General features: G+C 46.3%; 1 protein-coding gene across 3 annotated transcripts in view; it reads left to right on the forward strand.

Moving 5' to 3' along the window:
* LDB1 (LIM domain binding 1) overlaps positions 1 to 21149 on the forward strand; it is a 62968-nt gene that overhangs the window by 17792 nt on the left and 24027 nt on the right. Inside the window, exon 1 of one of the 3 annotated variants that reach the window (XM_081192265.1) lies at positions 14155 to 14568. The exons of the other annotated variants lie outside the window; for them this stretch is intronic. The gene's annotated coding sequence lies outside the window, so the exon portion shown is untranslated. Of the gene's footprint in view, positions 1 to 14154; positions 14569 to 21149 lie in introns of those variants that run through there. 3 annotated transcript variants of the gene reach the window in all.

Genomic DNA, 21149 nt, shown 5'->3' on the forward strand with positions numbered 1-21149 from the left:
CTTCACAGGTGTGTGCAAAGGTCCTTTCCCTACAGACTTTTGTGCTGTACCTGCAGATGTTGGGGGAGGAGCGTGTGACCCTGGAGGTGGGGCTACTTGGTTATATATATATATTATATGTATTATGTATATTATATATGTATTTGGTTTCACAGTTCACTGTTGGGAAAAATATAATGATTTTTATTAAAGATTTCTTAGTTTACAAAAATACGTGTATTGTCTTATTTTGAGCTGTGTTTTCTACAGATCAGTTTCATTTGTTGTGAGACATTAGTGTTGTATGCATTATTAGGTTGAGAAGAAAAGAGGGGGAAAGAGGGGGAGGGTGGAGAGGTGAGTGGGGTGGGAATGCTTCATTATTCTATTTTTTGGGGGGGTTGTGTCAGTATCACTTGTGTGGTCCATTATTGTTGAACACTGGAACTCAGGAACACCCAAATACTGTAGGACTTTTGTTACATTTTTGTGACTCTGTTATGAAGAGAGAATAGTGGAAACACAGCAGTATTTTAATCGTGGAAAATTTCAGTGAGGCCTGTATGACGCAAATACTTGAACTCTTGGGCAGTATTAGTATTTGTTGCTGAGTGTTTGTAAGGGACAGTTTCTGAAGCTCAGGCGGGTTGGGAAACGTTATCTGCCACCACCACTGAAGCCAGTGAGGAACAGCAGCAACTGCAGCACCATGATTAGAACCTGCTAAATGTTTCTTCCAGCTTGGAACCAGCCACCTCAGGCTCAGGAAACAAGTGGAGGAAGATGGAAGAATTACCTATTCAGCAGGGAGCTATCTGTTTAACTAGGCAGAGTCCCAATAGGGACTGTAAGCCAGGCTGGATTGAACTGCACCCCCCCGGGGAAGGAACTGGCAGGAGAAACGCTATTCCTGATGCATTCAATATGCCCCCCCCCCCGGAATCCAGATGCTGGAGCTAATGGAAAGGGTGGGGCAGTGCGCATGTCTGAGCCACTGTGCATGCAAGTTAGTTAAGAGTGAGCATCTCTGTATTTGTGCAAATACAGGCATGCGTGTATACCAAATACGTTTGCACACTTGGAATTCTGCAATTGATATATTTGTTGTTTGTGTATCTCTGGTTTGCTTGCATTTGTGCACATTTGGGCTTTTAGGAATGGGCAGGCTTTTCTCCATAGAATGCATATTGATGCCTTGGAAAAGCAGTAACCAGCAGCTTCATCTTGACATGCTGAATCTAAGGCACTCTTCATCTAGAGACACACACAGAGCGTTTTCCTCCTTTACAAGCCTGGGAAATAAATTTGCTTTGTGCAAGTCCTGAGGGGGGCTCAGATAATCCATGGTTATCACCAACCCATTCCTCCTGAATTCTAGGTTAAAAAACGAGATTTGTGTCGCTGAGTGGGGGAAATGCTCCCTTCCTCGGCCAGCTGCAAAAAGAGCCCTGCAGATCCTCCTTATTGCCCAGCAACTGAAGGAAACCACAAGTCATGCATGCAGGTGCCCGATAAGCCTGCCTTCTGCCGAACAACTCTTGGGAGAGGGTGGGGCTGACTTTGCTGCTGCCTGTCCTCCTTTGCCTAAGTTGCTTTGTACAGTTCCACATGCTGAAGCCATGCTTAGGAAAGGGGCCCTACCAGATTTCCTCCCCAAACGCCAACATATAGCAGCCAAGGCTCCCAGTGATGCCCAAATCCCTACGTAACCTGGGCTATTTTTGCTGGGGGTTGGTCTATTGATATAATAGGCTGCCATGGTGTTTCTGCCAATGTCTCAACATGCTTACTTCCATACTTTAAAAAGAAAGTGAAAGCAACCTGTTGTTACTAGTAGGTAATCATATCTCACCTACACACAGACATGTGTGTACACCATTACCAATTGTATAATCAGGTAGTGCTTTGTAGCTTACTTGCATCTGATTGATGTGGGCATGTCATGCTAGTGCAACTGTAATTTCTTCAGAAGAGCAACACAATTGATCCTCTGCCTTGTGTAGTAACAATATTTCATATTCAGGAAACAGTTTCCTTGTATGTTGAATCTTGTAATCTTGTACCTCGGGTTACAGACGCTTCAGGTTACAGACTCCGCTAACCCAAAAATAGTACCTTGGGTTAAGAACTTTGCTGCAGGAGGAGAACAGAATTCGCGCTGCCGCATGGTGGCGGCACAGCGGCAGCAGGAGGCCCCATTAGCTAAAGTGGTACCTCAGGTTAAGAATGGTTTCAGGTTAAGAATGGACCTTCAGAACGAATTAAGTTCTTAACTCGAGGTACCACTGTATATGCTTCTAAAGTGTAGCCTTCCACCACTGGTGCTGTTAATGTTCAAAATCTTAAGTCAACCATTAAAAACCATGAGAATTACTTCAGAAATTCTAAACACACATGGATATCTTTTTTTAAAAAAACAGTATTTAATTACCAGTTCCTTACCCTTTGATGCATTCTTCCATCACATTTTCAGCCTTTTTGTCTAGGGATGAAAGAGGTGATTAATCAATCTAAAATGTTACCTTTTATTTTTTTTAAAAAAATCAGGTTTTAATCACTATGGGGAGGATGTTGGAAAAAGTAATTTCTGTACACTTCTTGACTCCACTTAACAATTTAGTGAAGATAATTTCCTCAAGAAGGAGTGATCTGCCTGTTTTTGTTAGCAAGCAAAAACTTATATTGATTAAATATCCTCAACATATCATCCAATATGGCTAATTGAAAGAAACATACAAGCAGTTGGAGACTCTGTTTTCTTCAAATTCACAAGAATTCCTTAGTTTAACTATGTGCTCCCAGAAGAGATAGTGATGGTGGCTAACTTGGATGGCTCTAACACAAGTTTGGCCAAATTCATGGAGAATACGACTGTCAATGGCTAGTAGCCATGATGGCTATCTTGTCGCCCCACTGTTGAGGCAGTATGCCTCTTAGTACCCGTTGTGGGGTTTCACATAGGAAGAGTTCTCTGCACTCAGGTCCTACCTGTGCAGGCATCTGGTTGGCTACTGTGAGAACAAAATGCCTGATGCAGCAGAGTTACACTAGTAAAGGGTTAAGAACAACAATTTGTTCATTTCCCCCTTCCAAGTTCACTGACTTCCATTTTCTCCAAAAGATGTCCCAAGCTTTACCCAAAGCCATGCAAATGTCTCCAGACACCTCCAGACACCTGGTTATTCTGGGGAACCAACTTGCTTCAGTAACTGATTAGTTTACATGCTTAAAGGATGAACCTTGAATGTGAAGTGAGCTGAAAGTCTAGCATGGTCACTCTTTCCTTTCTAGCACAACAATTCAAATAAGATAAAGGTTGTTATCTGTGGTGGGTGGAGTTCACAGTTTCCTAGAGAAGCACAATAAATTGTAAATGGCTGAAGAGATTCAACCAGGGGTGTGTTTGCTTGGCTGGTTGCTCGTAAGAATCCCCCTGCCCAAAAAGCATCCACTTCTCAGAGTTGTGCAAGGCTGTTGGTTACAAACAACTCCCCAGATAACAAGCTTGAGATTGAAGAGTATATTTGGCAAACTCTGATAAGCAACTCAGCTCCTGTAAAGCATGTGGGAAGGGGTAAGTGCCATGCTTTGGGGTCTGTAGAGTTGCATGGGGTCAGGATTGGGACAGCTGTAGGCTATGTGGCTTGTGAGTAAGAGCACTTTTTGTTCTGAAGGGGGTAATGATGCATTGCTGTGGTGCATTTTCCCCTTCTATTTATTCCAAACATGCTGCTCCCCCTCTCCTTCTCAGCCCTTTCTCCTGGCTTGTTTGTGTGTCCCTTGTTAACAAGAGACTCTGATGGACTGTAGTCATCTCCTTGGCATTTTGTTTGCCACTAAAACTCACATACAGGTGAGAAGTGCCAGAGTATTAGTGGGCCTGTCTGTGGCTTTCTCTCCTGCTGTTTGACAGCAGGGTGGTTTGAAGAGCTGTGGAGCAGCTGGCCTGTGCTCTTTCTGTCCCTTCCCTAGCAGGAAGAGAATCACCGCTGCATGGAATTGGCATGCACAGATGTAACATGAAACCAGAAGGTTAGGGTAATGCAGAAGTTATTGGTCTGCCAGAAGCCAGAAGTGGGACTCTGCTTGAGAGTTGTGAGCTGCATAGTGCTAGGTGTGTGGTAAAGGTAAAGGTAAAGGGACCCCCTGACCGTTAGGTCAGTCGCAAACGACTCTGGGGTTGGGGCGCTCATCTCACATTATTGGCCGAGGGAGCCGGCGTACAGCTTCTGGGTCATGTGGCCAGCATGACTAAGCCGCTTCTGGCGAACCAGAGCAGCGCACGGAAATGCCGTTTACCTTCCCGCCAGAGCGGTACCTACCGTATTTTTCGCACTATAGGACGCACTTTTTCCCCTCCAAAAATGAAGGGGAAATGTGTGTGCGTCCTATGGTGCGAATGCAGGCTTTCGCTGAAGCCTGGAGAGCGAGAGGGGTCGGTGCGCACCAACCCCTCTCGCTCTCCAGGCTTCAGGAGAGCCCCACCGCCAGCCCCACAAGTTCGGGGGACAGCGGGAGAGGCGCAGTGCGCCCTTCCCGCTGTCCCCCGACTTGGTTAGAAGGCTGGCGGGGGGGGGAGCCTGCTCCTCCCCCTCGCCAGCCCCGCAAACTCGGGAGACAGCGGGAGAGGCGCAGCGCGCCATTCCCGCTGTCCCCCGACTTGGCTAGAAGGCTGGCGGGGGGAGAAGCCTGCTCCTCCCCGTCGCCAGCCCCGCAAACTCGGGAGACAGCGGGAGAGGCGCAGCGCGCCTTTGCCGCTGTCCCCCGACTTGGCTAGAAGGCTGGCGGGGGGAGAAGCCAGCTCCTCCCCGTCGCCAGCCCCGCAAACTCGGGGGACAGCGGCAGGGGCGCAGCGCGCCTTTGCCGCTGTCCCCCGACTTGGCTAGAAGGCTGGCGGGGGGAGAAGCCTGCTCCTCCCCGTCGCCAGCCCCGCAAACTCGGGGGACAGCGGCAGGGGCGCAGCGCGCCTTTGCCGCTGTCCCCCGACTTGGCTAGAAGGCTGGTGGGGGGAGAAGCCTGCTCCTCCCCGTCGCCAACCCCGCAAACTCGGGAGACAGCGGCAGGGGCGCAGCGCGCCTTTGCCGCTGTCCCCCGACTTGTCTAGAAGGCTGGCGGGGGGAGAAGCCTGCTCCTCCCCGTCGCCAGCCCCGCAAACTCGGGGGACAGTGGCAGGGGCGCAGCGCGCCTTTGCCGCTGTCCCCCGACTTGGCTAGAAGGCTGGGGGGGGGAGCCTGGTTTTGCGGGAGGCGGGGGAATCCCCCCGCCTCCCAGGAAAGCCAGGAGAAGCCGTGCAGCCTTTTAAAAGGCGCGTGGCTTCTGCCGGTTTTGCGGGAGGCGGGGGAATCCCCCCGCCTCCCAGGAAAGCCAGGAGAAGCCGTGCAGCCTTTTAAAAGGCGCGTGGCTTCTGCCGGTTTTGCGGGAGGTGGGGGAATCCCCCCGCCTCCCAGGAAAGCCAGGAGAAGCCGTGCAGCCCTTTTAAAAGGCGCGCGGCTTCTGCCGGTTTTGCGGGAGGTGGGGGAATCCCCCCGCCTCCCAGGAAAGCCAGGAGAAGCCGTGATCTCTTTAAAGGGTTTGCACGGCTTCTGCGGGCTTTGGGGAGAGGTGAGGGAATCCCACCACCTCCCAGTAAAGCCAGGAAAGCCCTGTGCAGCCCCTCCGCCAAGGAGAGGCTGCACGGGGCTAAAGGGGAAGCCAAAACAGCGAGCGGGATCCATCCCGCTCGCTGCCTTGGCTTGATCCATAGCTGCACGCAACCCCTCCGGCAGGGAGAGGTTGTGTGCAGCCTGTACGCTGCTCTTTGGGGCTGCGGGGGGGAAAAAGATTTTTTTTCTTGAATTCCCCCCCTAAAAACTGGGTGCGCCCTATGGTCCGGTGCGCCCTATGGTGCGAAAAATACGGTATTTATCTACTTGCACTTTGACGTGCTTTTGAACTGCTAGGTTGGCAGAAGCTGGGTGTGTGGTAGTTTCCAGCAAAAGGTTTTGCTAGTACAGACATCTTTCTGTAGGGTTTTGGTTAGCAAGTACATTGGCTTGCCAGTTAATCTAGACCTCAAAACTAGAGTGATCGCTACTTCCCTATAGGGATAGCTGCTCCCCCTTAAGAGGGCACCAATCCCATGGGAACCACAAGAGCACTTTGGGTGCCACAGGCCTTCCTTCTAGCTATCCGCTAGAGCAGCCTTCCCGATTTTGGTGGCCTCCAGATGTTGTTAGACTCTAGTTTTCATCACTTCCAGCCAGCGTGGCTAATGGTCAAGAATGATGGGAGTTGTAGTTTAAAATATCTTGAGGGCACCAAGTTGGAGAAAGTTGCACTAGGGCATTTTTATGAAGCATTTTCTTCCCTCTGCATGCTGTATGGCTGTTTGTTATTGTGATTTTTCCAATTCCACCAACCCTGTCCACTAGGCTTGATGTCACTGAGCAGCTAGAGGGTAAGGCTGTGTGTACCCTACATAGTTAAAGCACTTTCAAAGCACCTTCTTTCCCTCAAAATAATTTTGGGCACTGTAGCCTGTTAAGGGTTGTTGGGAATCATAACTCTGTGAAGGGTAAACTACAGTGCCTAGAATTCTGTGAGGGAAAGAATGTGCTTTCTCCGGTGTCCTTTAATGTGCTTCAAATGTCCAAGTAAGAGTGAACTAGTGGTTGGTCAGTGGGCCAGGTGGAAGTTTTCCTCAACTGGGCAACAAATCCAGTTGCTGAAAATTAATATAAGTAGCCCTCATAGGAAAAATATTTTCTACAATCAAGCGGCACATATATATTTTATGAAATAACAATTAATAAATAAAAATTGTACCCATTGTTTACTCAGAAGTAAGTTTCAATGAGTTCAATGGGGCTTACTCTGCAGTGGGTGACTATAGCAATGCAGGCTCAGGAAGTCAATTTAGGGAGCAGTATGGTTGTAGAGAGACACTTGAAAACTCGTCTCAGAGAATCACATAGTAGCACTTGCTTCTTTTTCAATGCCAGCTTCATGTTCAAAACCAGCACCACCCAGTGAAAACCAAAGGCTCTAGGCCAGGCCACCGAGAAGTGCCCCTTTAAGTGGCATTTTTTAAAAAAGGGAGAAATTAGTAAACTGTACCAGTGTTCTATTATGAAAATAATGGGCCATAGGCCAAGTCCTTGTTAGCTTGTTTGATAATTCCTTCGCTGGTCAAAATGACCTCAATCTCAATTGTCAGAAAAAAACCCCAACAACAAATCAGGCACAGAGCCAACAAAAAAAATATTATTGACTGCTCACAATCTTTTGTTGGGATCACCTAAATGGAGCTTATGGTTTCAGAATCTCTGGTCTAATAGCTTAGTGCAGGAATCAGCGACAGTTACAAGCTCTGTCTAAATGTTTTCAAAGTTGCAATCAGAGCAAATTTAAAATAATTTCCCTTCTGTCTCAATGACTGGTTCAGAGACACCTGATGTCTCTTCCAGTTATCTTCCAGGGGCAGTGCAGGGCCATCAAACAAATTAAGGCATGCTTTCCGCCTTTTATTCAGGTCAATGTGCATTACATTATCATACAATGCAAGCACAAGAATTGGTGTTGGGGTCAAACTTCAGCATCCTGAGAATGTCACCTTCTTTTAAGTTTCTAGCCCTTAAGGCTGCAAAACAAGACTTGAAAATGCCCTGAACATCATATGAAATCTCAGAAGCCAGAGGGGGAGGAAGACAGGAATTTCAGTAGACAAGCAGAACAGATTTAGCACCTGGCATAGCTCTTTGTTCCTCCCTATGGCTAACAGAAAAGGAGTAGATTATGCAAAAAATAATAATAAATCAAATTGATATTGCATGATTTTATACAGGCCACTTCATTCGGTTTCCTTAGTAAAAAACAATGATTTATTTATCTCTAGACAGACACAGTCTCTTGATTATATTGAGCTACCAACAAACAACAGAAGAGATCAAATTATTCCAGGTTGCTATATGCTAAAGGTGCCTGCAAGCCAATGAAAAAGTTGGTAAAACTAGCTTTGTTGTTCAGAATACTGTCATGCCAGGAATCTGTATGTAAAATCAGGTAAGTTTTTGTAACCTAATAGAATCCAGCTGGAGCAAAAACTGCTGGACCCCACCTGAGGCCCTGCTACACATGAAGTAGCCACATGTTCCTGTATAGCACAGGAGATAAGCTGAGTGGCACCCATAGCAGAAGCATACCTGGGTACTGGGAACATAGCATAGAAGCTGCCTTGCAGGGGGCAGCTCTTTGGAAACCTCATTGATCAGCGGCAACAAAAGAAATGAGATAAAATGACAGTGGACTATTTGCCTGTGGAACTAGGGCTAGGCTAGAGAGGGAAGATGAAGGACTCTGTTTAGCAGGCCCTGAAGGAAGCACTTAACTGCCTGAAACAAGTGACAGGAAACACCTGCTCAGCTGTGGCCTTTGCAAGGTGCAGAGGTCCCCCCCTCTCCTCCGGTGACTTTGCATGCCAATGAGTCCTGGAGTAGACAGCCTGCCCCTCAGATGAGGGCCCTTCCCCACCGTCACACACACACAGCCCCAGGATTTGTTGGTGAGCAATTGTTTTGGTGCTTTCTCTGGAGTGTCCCTTCAAGCTCCTCAGGGTCCTACACATAGGATCTGGAAATCCGACCCAACCTGCACCCTCCATATTCCCTAAGGCGTTCTAACCATCTTGGCTATCCAATCTTGGCAAAGCCCCAGCGAAAAGGACTTAAGTTTCTGAGCAGCTGTGTCTCTCTTCTAACAAGGGGAAGTGCTCCTCGTCGGAGAGCAGCATCCGTTGCCACGTGGTTGGATCAATGGCCGTAAAGCTGTGTCTGTGTGATTTATATCTCCCAGAGCACCAGTGCTAGCTGCACAGAGTACAGTAAAAAGGGGCTGGTGAACTGTGGCACATGAAAAGACTGAAGAGAGAACTGCAGGAGGAGGGGAGAGAGAGAGAGAGAGAGAGAGAGAGAGAGAGAGAGAGAGAGAGAGAGGTTGGTTCTTGTGCTGCTGGACTCCTATGTATAAAAGGTGGAAGGGATCTTCTTCCTCCTCTTCCTCTTCCTGTTAAAATATGTATAGTGCCCTTTGTCCAAAGATCACAAGGTGGTTCACAACATTAAAATACAAAATGAGAACACAAAATACACAATACCTCCCAATGGAGACTGAATAGGACTTCCGCCAACCACATCCCAGTCCTGCTTCAGCATCCATCCAATGCCTCTTTAATTATTAACTTGACCAGAACCAGAACCAGCTGGAGCTGCTGCATCTTTGTGGACCTGCTCCAGAGAGGGATCGCTGAAGGTGAGGATGCGCTGCAAGGCTGCTGTAGCATAAGGGTGCCCTAAGTGAGCAGACAGGAGAATAAAATGCACACACAGGGCATGTTTTCTTTCTGCCTACCCAAAGGTTGCTAAAGATGTGTTCCTACTAGAGGATGTGTTCCTGTGACATGGACTGATGCTGCTAAAAAATGATATTGCTGACCCCCACACCTACCAGTCTGCAGGACTTAGTGGTTTTCACCCTCCCCAAATACATGTGGGGAATTTAGCCCCCCAGTTTCTGGATTTTGATACACCCCATGAGGCAGGTATATCCCACCATCTCCATGCCTAGCTAACCTGAATCACAGAATTTCTAGCTTTGCCTAGCTTTGTTGGGAAGCTTGTTTGTCTCATTTCCTAAGCCCATTATAATATGTATATTGACAGTCCTTGTCACTGCAGTGTTGATGGTGGTGCAGTTGTGTGATGTGTGAATCTGAGATGTCAGGTGGGACAGAAGTCTACAGTGTGTGAATGCCTGAAAGACGTGCACTCCAGTAGATTAATAGATCTGGTACTTTGATCTGGAAGCTCTTGATGTCTGTTCAAATGCTGCTAAAGATTACTTATATAGTTTTGAGAAAGAAATGTTCAGCACCAATCCCACCACACCTGTAGAAGAGGAATCCTGATAACTTTTCTCTCACAGCATTGTGGTGAGGTTAAATACAATAAAGGCTGTACGGCACTTAGGAAATCAAGAAGGTTATAGCAGGCAGTATTTTTGTCCTTATAGTAGTATTAGAGGCACCCCCATTACTTTCAGTGTCTTCCTGTTCTAGCAAGACATAATATGACAGATGAAAGAAATGAGTGTTCTGGATCCTTTGGTTGAGATCCCTGCATTGCAGGGGGTTGGACTAGATTACTCTCAGGGTCCCTTCCAACTCTACAATTCTATGACACTATGAAAAGGATTTAAAAGAGCGCTGGCACTTAGAGTTGCTTTTCTATGCTTCCCAGTGTAGCACAAATACAGGTGTGAAGAGGAGGTGGAAGGGGATAAGCTATTTTGCTGTACCTCCAAAATATCAGATTTATATGATTGTTACAGGGATTGGGTCTCCCTTTCTAGGAAGCTTTGAACTTGCATCAGCCACAGGTTAGAAACCTCACAAATATGTGTGCATTAGGATATGCTGTGGCTCCATTTCCCAAGCTCATGCCGCTTTGGGTCCTGAAGAAGTGTTTCCTTGCCACTGTGGATTGTTAGGATGATACCTGTTGATGCCAGGAGAGGGAAATGATTAAAAATAATAATATTTTACAAGGGTTATTTATTTATTTTTAAATCAGACTCTGGAGTTATCAGGAAAATAGCTTCACAATCAGCCTTTCAGGTTCCATGTGACCATTCAGTGTTTTATGTCATGGTATGGTACCCTGAATTTTGGAAATGACTCATAACCCTTTGCTGCAGTAGTGAACATATAGCAGCACCATCCTTTCCCAGACACCATCACTACAGCCATAGTAACTGGGCGCATCAAATAACAGATCCACCATGGTGCTTCTGCTGAAAGGAGCAAAGCTCATGAAGGTGCTATTCTGTGACTCATCCTGTTTTGTCTGCCGTTCCTTGCAAAACCCAAGTTTATTAGAGGACTGCTTGGTAGCATTTTAAATCAGAGCCAGAAACTGTCCCTTGCACCTAGGGCTAGAACCCTAGGCTATGCTGCTTTTTAATGGCATTGAAGCAGCCAAGAGGAGAAATTCTATTGCTGCCTTTGCTTATTAGGCTAGAAACTCTGTGATCCACTTGGGAGACTGAGCATAGATCTGAGAACGTAGTAGTAGTTAGTTAGTGATCAAAATGGGATATAAGTGTTCGGGTGATCCTTGAGGTACCCTGGGCCCAAGTTGTTTAGGATTTTGTAAATACATACAAGGACCTCTTGCTGAGGGTGTCACCAGTTTAGGAGAGTGAAATAACTGAAAAGCAAATGGCAAAGGCTGGAGTTATATGCTGATTCATTGCAGTATTTCAGGCTTCCTCTGGTACACCTGGAGCTGGTTCTTGTCAGAGAGGGGATACTGTGCTAGATGTACTAACCACATAAGACTGATCCTTTGTTTTTATGTAGCGGAGACTCACATCTCCTTGCTAGACCCTCACTAGAACCAACTGCGATTCTCAGGAAATTTGTGACCTGAATTCTGTAGCTTAGAGTCTGGTAATTAGAACCATTCCTATCGCTAGGCTGTTCCCGAAAGCAGAGCTTTGGTTTGTCCCAGTGGCAGTTTGACACACAGCACTTTAGCTACGTTTTGTGTGTGTGTATGATTTCGTATTTCAGCACATAATCCAAGCCCCGACTCCTTTTATGAAAAAGAAAACAGATGTGTAGCCTTTCAGCTGCAGTTGCAATTGCACGTTACTCAGAGTTCTGCAGAATGAAGTATTCTTCCATTATTTTCTTACTTGCTCAGATGAGTAGCAGGCATTTAAAATGCTGTATTTATTGACTTCTGATTTTAGCATCTGATGAAAATATGACAATCCTGGTTCAGGCTGCCAGTACAATTAGGCTTGTGCTGCTAAAGTGGAAGTTTAAGTTAAGTGGAAGACACACAATCCATATTTTGAGGGTTTGTTCTATTACAGTCAAACCTAGAAACCTGTAACTTATAAAAAGTCTATTGTGCTAGAACAGTTGTACAGCTGCAGCTGTATATGTGTGTACATTTGCACAACCAGCTATATACTCCCCCCCCCCCAATTATTTTCCAATGCTCAATTGAAGGAAGCACCTAATTTTATGCCTTGAATCTTACTGGCTTTTTTACCTGGTGTGTGTCTCAAAATTACTCCTCATTGCAGGAGAATTAAATATACCAACCAACACCAGCCAATCTGAGTAGCTAAAAAGGCTTGCTCTAAAATGGAATGATACTTACTTGGGGTTTAGTTTCCAAGTTAAAAACAATAATGTGTTGTTACTACTTTTTTTAAAAAAATGCAATTAAAAGTTCTGAATGGAAAAGTGTCTTTTGCCAGCTCTGTCCATCAGTTCTCATTTGCAAAAGCTGCCATGTGTCCTTATTTTGGGATGTTGCATTCTACAGAACATATATTGCCCATAGAACAGGTGCTGAAAACTCACCTTTGTCTCTCGTTTCTGGCTAGTACTGGATTTCATGCTTCCCTGCTTAGTAACATTTAGGGTTTGAAAGACATCTTGTCTGTACCTACAAGGTTCCTATATCCCAGGGCAGCTCTGAAGGGGACGCAGTGGCCTTAGACCTAATGATGAGGAACTTGTAGCTCTCCAGCTGTTGTGGGATTATGGGAGTTGTAGTCCAGTGATGTCTGGAAGACACAGGTTCCCCTACCCCTGCTTTAGTTCAATACTATCTTACATAAAGACCAATGCTATAGATTCACTGTTTCTAAAATTAGAAATGTGAAGGCTGAAACGTGCCTGCAGGTCACTATCCTGCGCTAGAAACCTTCCACTGAATTCTAAATGTGCTCATAATATTTGTAGTTATTCATCAGGCGGCCAGTATAGGTACTCTTATTTATGATTACATGACATGTTCAAGGCTGAGCCCTAGGCTAAGCTTGCATCCTTTTCTCCTGACAGTGGTTCTGTGCTATTGACAGCTGGAGGACATGCAGTGATGCAAAAGGAATGGCTTTCACCATTCCCAGCAACCAAACTGTGAAGCTGTTGGCTCCTCTGTTGGATGGGGGGAACTGACAATCTGAGCCCTAGGTTCCATGGCTGTCCTTGGTGAGCCACAGCACAAGTTTAGTTCTACTGGTTGCTCATAACAACTTGACACAAATTCAGCCCTGCTGCAAGGGAAGACATAACTGTTTTTGGCTACATTTAGAAGAGACCCCATATCACAAAAAGGCACCACATCCTGGGAATTGCAGTGAAGGCTTTGGACTGCACAGCCCTAGGATGTCTCAGTTGCCCTAATTACACTGGGATATAAACATTTTGCATCTGGCATCGCAGGAATTTAGGCTTTTGGTCTACTCTAAATCAAACTCTACAAGCTAGCAGGAACTGGAGTAGTTAAATGCCCATCTCCTCACATGCAGTTCCGCCAGTAATTATTTTCGTGGTTGTTTGTGGGTTACAAAATATCAGTTTCAGCTGGATTCTATGCATGTTTAATTTACTTGGAAGTAACTCCTACTAAAAGCAAAGGGTTTTTGCTTCTTAGGTGCGTCGTTGCAACAAACTACCCAGTAGGAAAAAGCACTTCAAGCTATTTCAGGACGCAATCCCAACCCTTTCATTGAATTAAAGCGATTTGGGCACTAGATTTGCGCAGATGGAAGAAAAGAGTGAAACCTCCCAACGTGGCGAAGTTTCCTTCCTACCAGGGATATTTGCAAGACCTGGAATAAGGCAGGCTTTGAAGCTCTCCATCCCGCTTAGATGGGGGTGGGGGGAATTGGCCTTTTTCTGTTTTTGCTGTAGAGCCCGAGAGTTTCTTCCATGGTGGGAGAAGACCTGGTACTTCCCAGCCTGCTTTACTTAGAGTGGGGAGCTTTTTCACCCACCCCTCTTCTTCTTCTTCATCCTCATCATCTTTAAGGGCGGATGGCATCACCTCCCACCGCAGCTTTCTCTCCTCTGGTCTTTCCGGCTGCCTGGCGTCCCCTTCCCTCCCTGGGATTTACCTCTTTCTGTCTGGGTCTGTCTCTCCCTTTTGTTTTTCTCAGCCTAGGCATGGCAGATCCCTCCCTCTTTCATGCGATCAGAGCAGCCCCTGGAGCGGGGGAGAGAGGAGTGGGAGTGGGGAGGGAAGGCCTCCTCCTCCTCCTCCTCCTTGGAGAGGAGCTTCTGGGCCTCTTTCTGAAAGGCACAGGGAGGTGTGTGTGTGCGCGCGTGTACGCGAGAGCGAGCGTGTGTGCAAGAGCCGAGCCTCCTCCATGCCCCAACAGAGGGCCTGAGACAGCAGCAGGAGCAGCCATTGTTCAGGGAAAACCTGGCAGACAAAGGACGGGCTTCCTCCTTTTCACCGAAGCCTTCCTGTTTCCTTCGGCGGCCGCTCGCTCCGCTAGGCCTCTCGGCAGCCGCCGCCGCGCTCCGCTCCCGCCTGGTCCAGTTGCAACCCGGCTCCTGGCCTTTTTCTCAATTATTCTTTCCATTTTGAACTTTCTCTCTCCTCTCCCCATGGCTGGCTGGGAGTAAAGCACCCTCGGGCAGCAGGGATGTTCTGAGTTCCCGTCTTGCCGCCGTCTCCCACTTCTCCCCCCCCACCCCACCGTCCCGCCCCTCGCCCGCAACAGCGACACTCCGCCACTTCTCCCCAGGTAAGGCTCGGAGCTCGCCGCTCGCGCTCGGATCAAGTTCGGGGGAGGTCCGCGAGGCCGTCCCCGGTGCCTGGGAAAGGTCCGGGTGTGTGTGTGTGTGGAGGAGCCGGCGGTGGCGGCGGGGGCCGTTCAATGGCTTCTTCCCAGCCACGGCTTTTGCATGGATGCGGCGCGGCGAAGGGCTTCCTCCATCCGAGCATGTCTGCGCTCCTAGAGCCATGTGAGGATTGGGAAGGAGCTGTGCTGGGCAGGAAAGGCAGAGGGGTTGAAGACACTCCGGCTTACCTTTTGGGTGGGAGGGTGGGTGGGTGGATCTCCCAGCGAGGGGGTCTTCTTGTTCCCAGCCTGTTTTTTCCTTTCTTCTGGATTCCTCTCTCTCTCACCCCCCCCCCCGCTCCCGGTGTCTTCAGGCAGTGACACTAGGCCCTACTCTCCTCGGAACAGAGTTGCAAGCTGGCCCTTAAGAAAGAGGGTGTGTGGGAAGGGAAAGGAACTGAAGGGGTAGATTGGGAGATGGGGGCTTCCTGGGTCTGTGGGCTTTGCTTAGTAGCAGCAGCAGCAGCAGCAAAGATAATAAAGTTTCCTTCAAGGTGTCTGTGTCTGTGTGTGTGTGTGTGTGTGTGTGTGTGTGTATGTTTGGTCAGTGGGCAAGGGAGGCCGCCAAGACACGAGTGAGACCAGAATTCTCTTTTAGTGGAGTTTACAACTCCCAAGTCTGCTGTTTTCAAAACAGGGGAATGGCAGAATCTCGGAGTGTTAGGAAGAAATTGTGGGAATGGGTGGGTTTTTTTGGGGGGGAGATAGGTCCCTGGAGATAAGCAGCACTAGGGGTTGCAGTGTGCATGATGGGGTCGTTTAATTTTTCTTTGCCGGAGGCTGTTCTCCTGCTGTCACTCTGCAGCAGCCTTCCCTGGCCTCAGACCCTTTCCTTCTGTCTTGCTCCAGCTTCTTTCTGTAAACCAGAATAGCTTGTGTTTGGCTGAGAGCTCTTTCCCCTGGAAAACCAGTTATAAGTTTTTCCAGTTTCCAGGCTGCTCAGCGAGGCTAGAGCTGGACAGGAGTGGCCTTTGCATATCCAGTAGGTCGGAGTTGGGATTCTGTCAGTGTGGAAGCTCTTAACCAAGCCTTCCCCTGTTTTATGCATTTCTTAAGTTTCAAACAAATATTCGGACTTCGGATAGGACAGTAGTTCCTGGGGAAAATGTGGGGAGTATTTTCAATTAACCTGTCATATTCTGTAATTCTTCTTAGTATTCTTGAGACTAAACAAGCTTTGTAGCTCTATCAAACCCTGTCCAGGGGGCAAAATTTGCATTGGACACAATGTCTTCAACTTGGAAGAGCTGGCGACTTGTACCCATATGAGTTTATTTACTGTGGTCCTTCCCTAGTGGAGAGCACATTTGTCTTGGGGTCATTAGACACACTGGCTAATTCTAATCTAGACCCTAGCTGCTGGTTGACTCAGAACAGGGTAAAGAGGTGGGGATATGTTGAGCTCATGAAAGAGAATTCTCATCTGCACTAGGCTTAAATGAAGCCTTCTACAACCTGGTGCCCTCCAGAAGTTTTGGGCTGCTAACCTCAACCCCAGCCAGCATCATCAATAGGCAGGGAGAAGAGGAGAGGTAGCCCATCTGCAAAAATTGGAGGGCACCAGGTCGGGAACAGCTGCTTTAGTGTGTCTTGGGGCTGTGTACTGAAATTAGAACATGTCCAGTTCTTTACAGACTCTTGCCTCAAAGAGGCCCTGCATACCAGACACTAACACTGTTAGTGTAGACAACTCTACAGAACTTGAATTTCCAGTTTAGTGTCTCCCTTTGGTTTCTTGCAAGTCCTCAGAACAGGGAGAAGGATTTGTTAAAATCTCAGCTAAAGGTTTGACAGACTACCTTGTGGCACCTTAAAGACTTAACACATTTACGACAGCATACATTTTTTGTGGACCGAACTCTGTGGTCTATATGAAAGTTTGTGCCATAATAAATTGGTTAGTCTTTAAGGTGCCTCAAGACTTTACATTTTTTGCTTCAAACAGATTAGCAAGGATATTGTATTCACTTTAGGTTTTGTTATTTAGGTGCTTGGTCTCCAGACTTTGGGAAGGGTGTGTGTGTGTGTGTGTGTGTGTGTGTTATTTGACAGCAAATCATAAAAATCTTTGGACCTCTGTTGTGTGTTGGCAATGTCAGTATACTTTGTGGAAAGATAGATAAGGGATGAGATGCAGTTTCTCTAGAAGATTTGGTGAATAGACGCTGCAATCAAGAGCTGCTCAAGGGGTACCATCTGTCCTCCAAGGTTTAAGTTTCCCCATCTGGGTAGTTATTCTGAACATGGGATGACTAAAGCAGTGCTGGAAAGCAACAACCTCTCCATGACAGACTGGCCACATGCAGTGTAAAGCACAGTATTGTGCTTCATCTGCACTGAGCCCAGTAGGGAGTACAAACAGGTCAGTAAGAATCATTTAAGGAGGCTGAGAAAAGCAAATAATAGGTCAACAGCCAATTTATTAATCTCCTTAGTCCTTTGTTATAAACAAGCCGTTTCTATCTTTTCTGCATATTTGTAGGGCAATTGTTGTGAGTTTATTTGGAGGAGTATGCTGGTAAAATGTTTATGTTCATACTGCCAAAGGAGATGTCTGATACTTTGGTGTCTCTCCTTTTCTGGAAGCATCAATGAAGGAACTGAAGAAGTCTCCCCACAGTGGATAATCTCTTGTTGCTGGGAAGTTTTGAATGCGCAGGGATCTGTGTTTGAGTTTTATGTCTTACTTGGAACAGTGCAGAATCATAAAGCACTCTAAAGATTAAAAATGTAACTGTGACTCGCACAACAGTGCTATCACACTTTAGGTATGTGCCCTGTGTTTTTGAATGATTGTCAGAGAAACCTTCCTGCCCAGAAATCCCATGAACATTATCCATTTCACCCATCAAATATACCCAAGTTGAGCATATACTATACATGTGACAAAATACTCCTGTCTGTATTACTATGTTTTTGTGTCACCTTATGCAGTGGTTCATTCCCCCCCTCCCCCAACTTTTCAAATCCAAGCAGTTGAAGAGCTCCTGTCAATTACAGACTATGCCCATCATCTTTGTCTTATTGTCTGTGGTCAGTTCCAGATTGCTTGAGGGTCTCCTGTTGTAGAAAGAGATCTAGTGGGCATGCTGCTTCTCCGTGTTGCTCTATCCAGTTGTCATGTAAAGTAGAGGGTTCTCTAGCTATTGAGTAGCACCATAGATTTTCCAGTAGGAATTTATTTGAGCAAGGGGAGCTTCATTTATTTTTTACAAGATTGTAAGAGCACCCGGATTTCAAACTATTGTTTAGAGCAGGCTATGTTGTAGTATGATTGGAGCCTGCTGGCTAAACATCACAGCCTGGATCTGCACAGGAAAACCTGCTGATTCCACTATCTCCCTCAACAAAGCTCAGTGCTGCAAAACAAAACCATTAGTGATTAGGTGAGGGATTATCAGTTCCCCAAAGCTGTATCTTCTTAGCTCTGTCACACCATCTCTCGAACATGCTCAGTACTGATTCAGATCTATTCTGTAGCTTTTGGAAACTGACCTAATGGAAATGTGGTTTTTCATTGTGCTTCTTTATTTTGGTTTAGAATTCCACAGCAGAGAGTCCTAGCCCAGACTCCGCAGGTCCTTGGCACTGGATTTAAGGCATGCCATCCACTCTCCAAAGCACTGTGCTACTGCCAACCCACGGGGGCTCATGGTTGCACAGCACTTTGCTGATCAAGCTGACAAGTATAATTTAAAAAGCCCACAACTCACACTTTTATTTCCTCTACTTCTTTGTCAAGGCCTTTCCAGTTGTATAGAGGTATATATGCTCCGTTTTGCTTTTTGAGATCTCTCTTCCTTTCCATAAGAGTATTTGGGCCAGCTCATGTAAGGGTTAATTCATTTGGAATGTAGAATAGCTTTTGGAGGTTATAAAGAAATGGCAATAATGTACATACAATTGACTAGCATTGGGAATGCAAATAATGGATGTGCTTGCCAATCTCCAAAAGGGAAGCTGCTCAGCTTATTCCATGGGTAAGAGGCATGAGCCCCAAATGGTAGTCCAGCTCATCTCATGTGTCTTACTGTGGGTGGAATGGGAAGAGATATGTATGATCCCTCTTCAGGCTTTATACTGGAAGCATGAACCACTGGCACTGCTGTGCTGTAGTACTTCATCAAACCACTGCTGTGCTGTAGTACTTCATCAAATATGCCTGTTTTTTCCGCCCTGTGGCTTTTAAAAAGATAAATAGGACCACCCTTTCTGCACCAAGAATTTAGAATTCCAAAGTGGAGTACTTTGGGATTCTACCTTGGCTTTAAATGTTGGTTGAAGTGTGCAGGCTGTAATCCTGTAAACACTTACCTGGCTGATAGACCTACTGAGCCTAGTGGAGCTAGTGAAATAGATAACCGTCTCTTCAATTGACCACAATTTTGCCTTTTTCTCCTGGCTTAACACTGTTGCATTATAGGGTTTGAGGCATCAGACTGATATAAATGTGGATGCATAACCTCAGAAATAGTGTAGACTTCAAAATGGGCAGCACTGATGGTAGGACACAATCTGGAGTAATGCACATTACTTTAGGGAAGATTTTCTCCAGCTTTTGATCCTTAAAACAGCAGCATGTGAGATCACAATCCTTCTACCTCTTCTTTCTTTGTCTCTTTTTTATTTGCTGTGTTTCTGTCCTGTTGTCTCCTAAAGCGGAACACATAAATGAAAGAAAGACAGAGGGCCTTCCATCAAACTTACAAACTAAAAAGACAAACCGCACAAGGGAAAAGGGATAAAATGGTGAGCTGTAAGTAGGCAGTTTTAACTCGCGTGTGCTTCCTTCAGCTCTCCAGTCTCAGGGTTGGAGCACATACTGGTGTTTTGGAACTCTTAGTGGAACGTTGCCTTATACACTGCGGTGCGTTACATCTTCTGAGTGTCCAGGAAACTTAATGGGAGCCAGGAAGCACCTATTTATAGTGCCAGAAGCAATGCTGGCATAACAGATTTCAGTGTATCAAAGACATGGCAGGCCAAAGTTGCAGGCCCAGTTGATCTTCTGCAGAATGATAGTTGAAGGATCTCTGCAGCAAACTAGTGGTTGTGGAAACTTTGACTTGGACCCTTTTGCATTTGATACTGCATTCTACTTTCCATCCGTTACTTTTAATATTTGTTAAAGAAAACTCTTCCCCCTCCCACAAAGCTTGATAAAATTATCCCAGCCCCCTTGTTGGCATGTCTCCTGCCTTACATTGTATTACTATTATTTAGATGCCGAGATGTTAATTAGTTATGAGAGTCCCTTCCGTGAATTACAGGGATGGGGAGCCTGTGGTCCTTCAGGTGTTCTTAGACTCCCCTTGGTGGCAGCCAGCATGGCCACTAGCCAGGAGTGATGAGAATTCTAGCTCAACAACACCTGGAGGCCTGCAGATTCCCCCTCTCCAATGCATTGCAATCCACACAACTCTATATTTCTCTTAACATTTATCTGCACCAGTCCTGCTTACCATTCTATCCCTGCTGCAATCATAAGACCACTTTTAAATATATTTATTATTTTAGTTATTATTTGCATTTGCTGGTCACCTTAGACTGGATGTTCTTTAGGTGCCATGAAGCAATTAGATTTTAAAACAGAATTTAAAGCACAGCATAATGCAAGAAAATTCAGTATAAAAGTCTGATACCAAACAAGGAGAATAAAACATCACAACCTTTCTCACCTTCACTGGCTCCTCATTTGCTTCCAGGCCCAATTCAAAGTGTTTGTTTTGACCTGCAAAGCCTTACACGGACTGGGACTTTGGAAGCTGGCAGAAGACATCCTTCTGTATTTATCAATCCATGCATTATGACCTCCTAAACTGTTTTGCCTGAGTCAGTCTGACATACAAAGAGTAGTTGCTAAAGAAGAGGACCTTCTCAGCAGAGTCCCTTCAGTTGTGAAATGCCCTCTCAAGAGTGGCTCACCTGATACCCACATTAATGTCTTTACAATACCCTAAGAAGGATCAGGCCAATGGCACATCCAGTCCACATCCTGTTCTCCCAGTGGCCAATCAGATGCTGCCACTTGCACCTCTAATACTGCCACCAACTGTGGAGGCGGAGCTTGGCCATCATGGTTTGTAGCCACTGATCCACCAGACAGACTTAGTTGTTCTCCAAGGCCTTTTAACATCTTCTAGCATTCTTTTACATTGGCATTCATCTGTGAAGCCAGCTTATCTACATCTAGATGGGGTTGTAGCTGGGATGCCAACCTAAGCTGGTGAAAGGCACTGTGCACCACAGATACCACTTGCACCTCTAATAACAAGGATGGATCTAAGAGTGCCCTCAGGCTACAAACATGATTCTTCAGAGGGTGTACAACCTCATCTAGAACTTCATGTTGGAAAGTGAACTTCATAACCCCCTTTTCAACATGGTATTTCTGTTAGAGTACAGCACCAGGGAAGAGCCTTCTGGCACCTTAAAAGATGTGCACCATCTTTTGTGGACTGGGGTCCACTTTATCAGATACACCA

The sequence above is a fragment of the Podarcis bocagei genome (assembly GCF_964188305.1).
Source record: "Podarcis bocagei genome assembly, chromosome: 4".
Classification (NCBI taxonomy): Eukaryota; Metazoa; Chordata; class Lepidosauria; order Squamata; family Lacertidae; genus Podarcis; species Podarcis bocagei.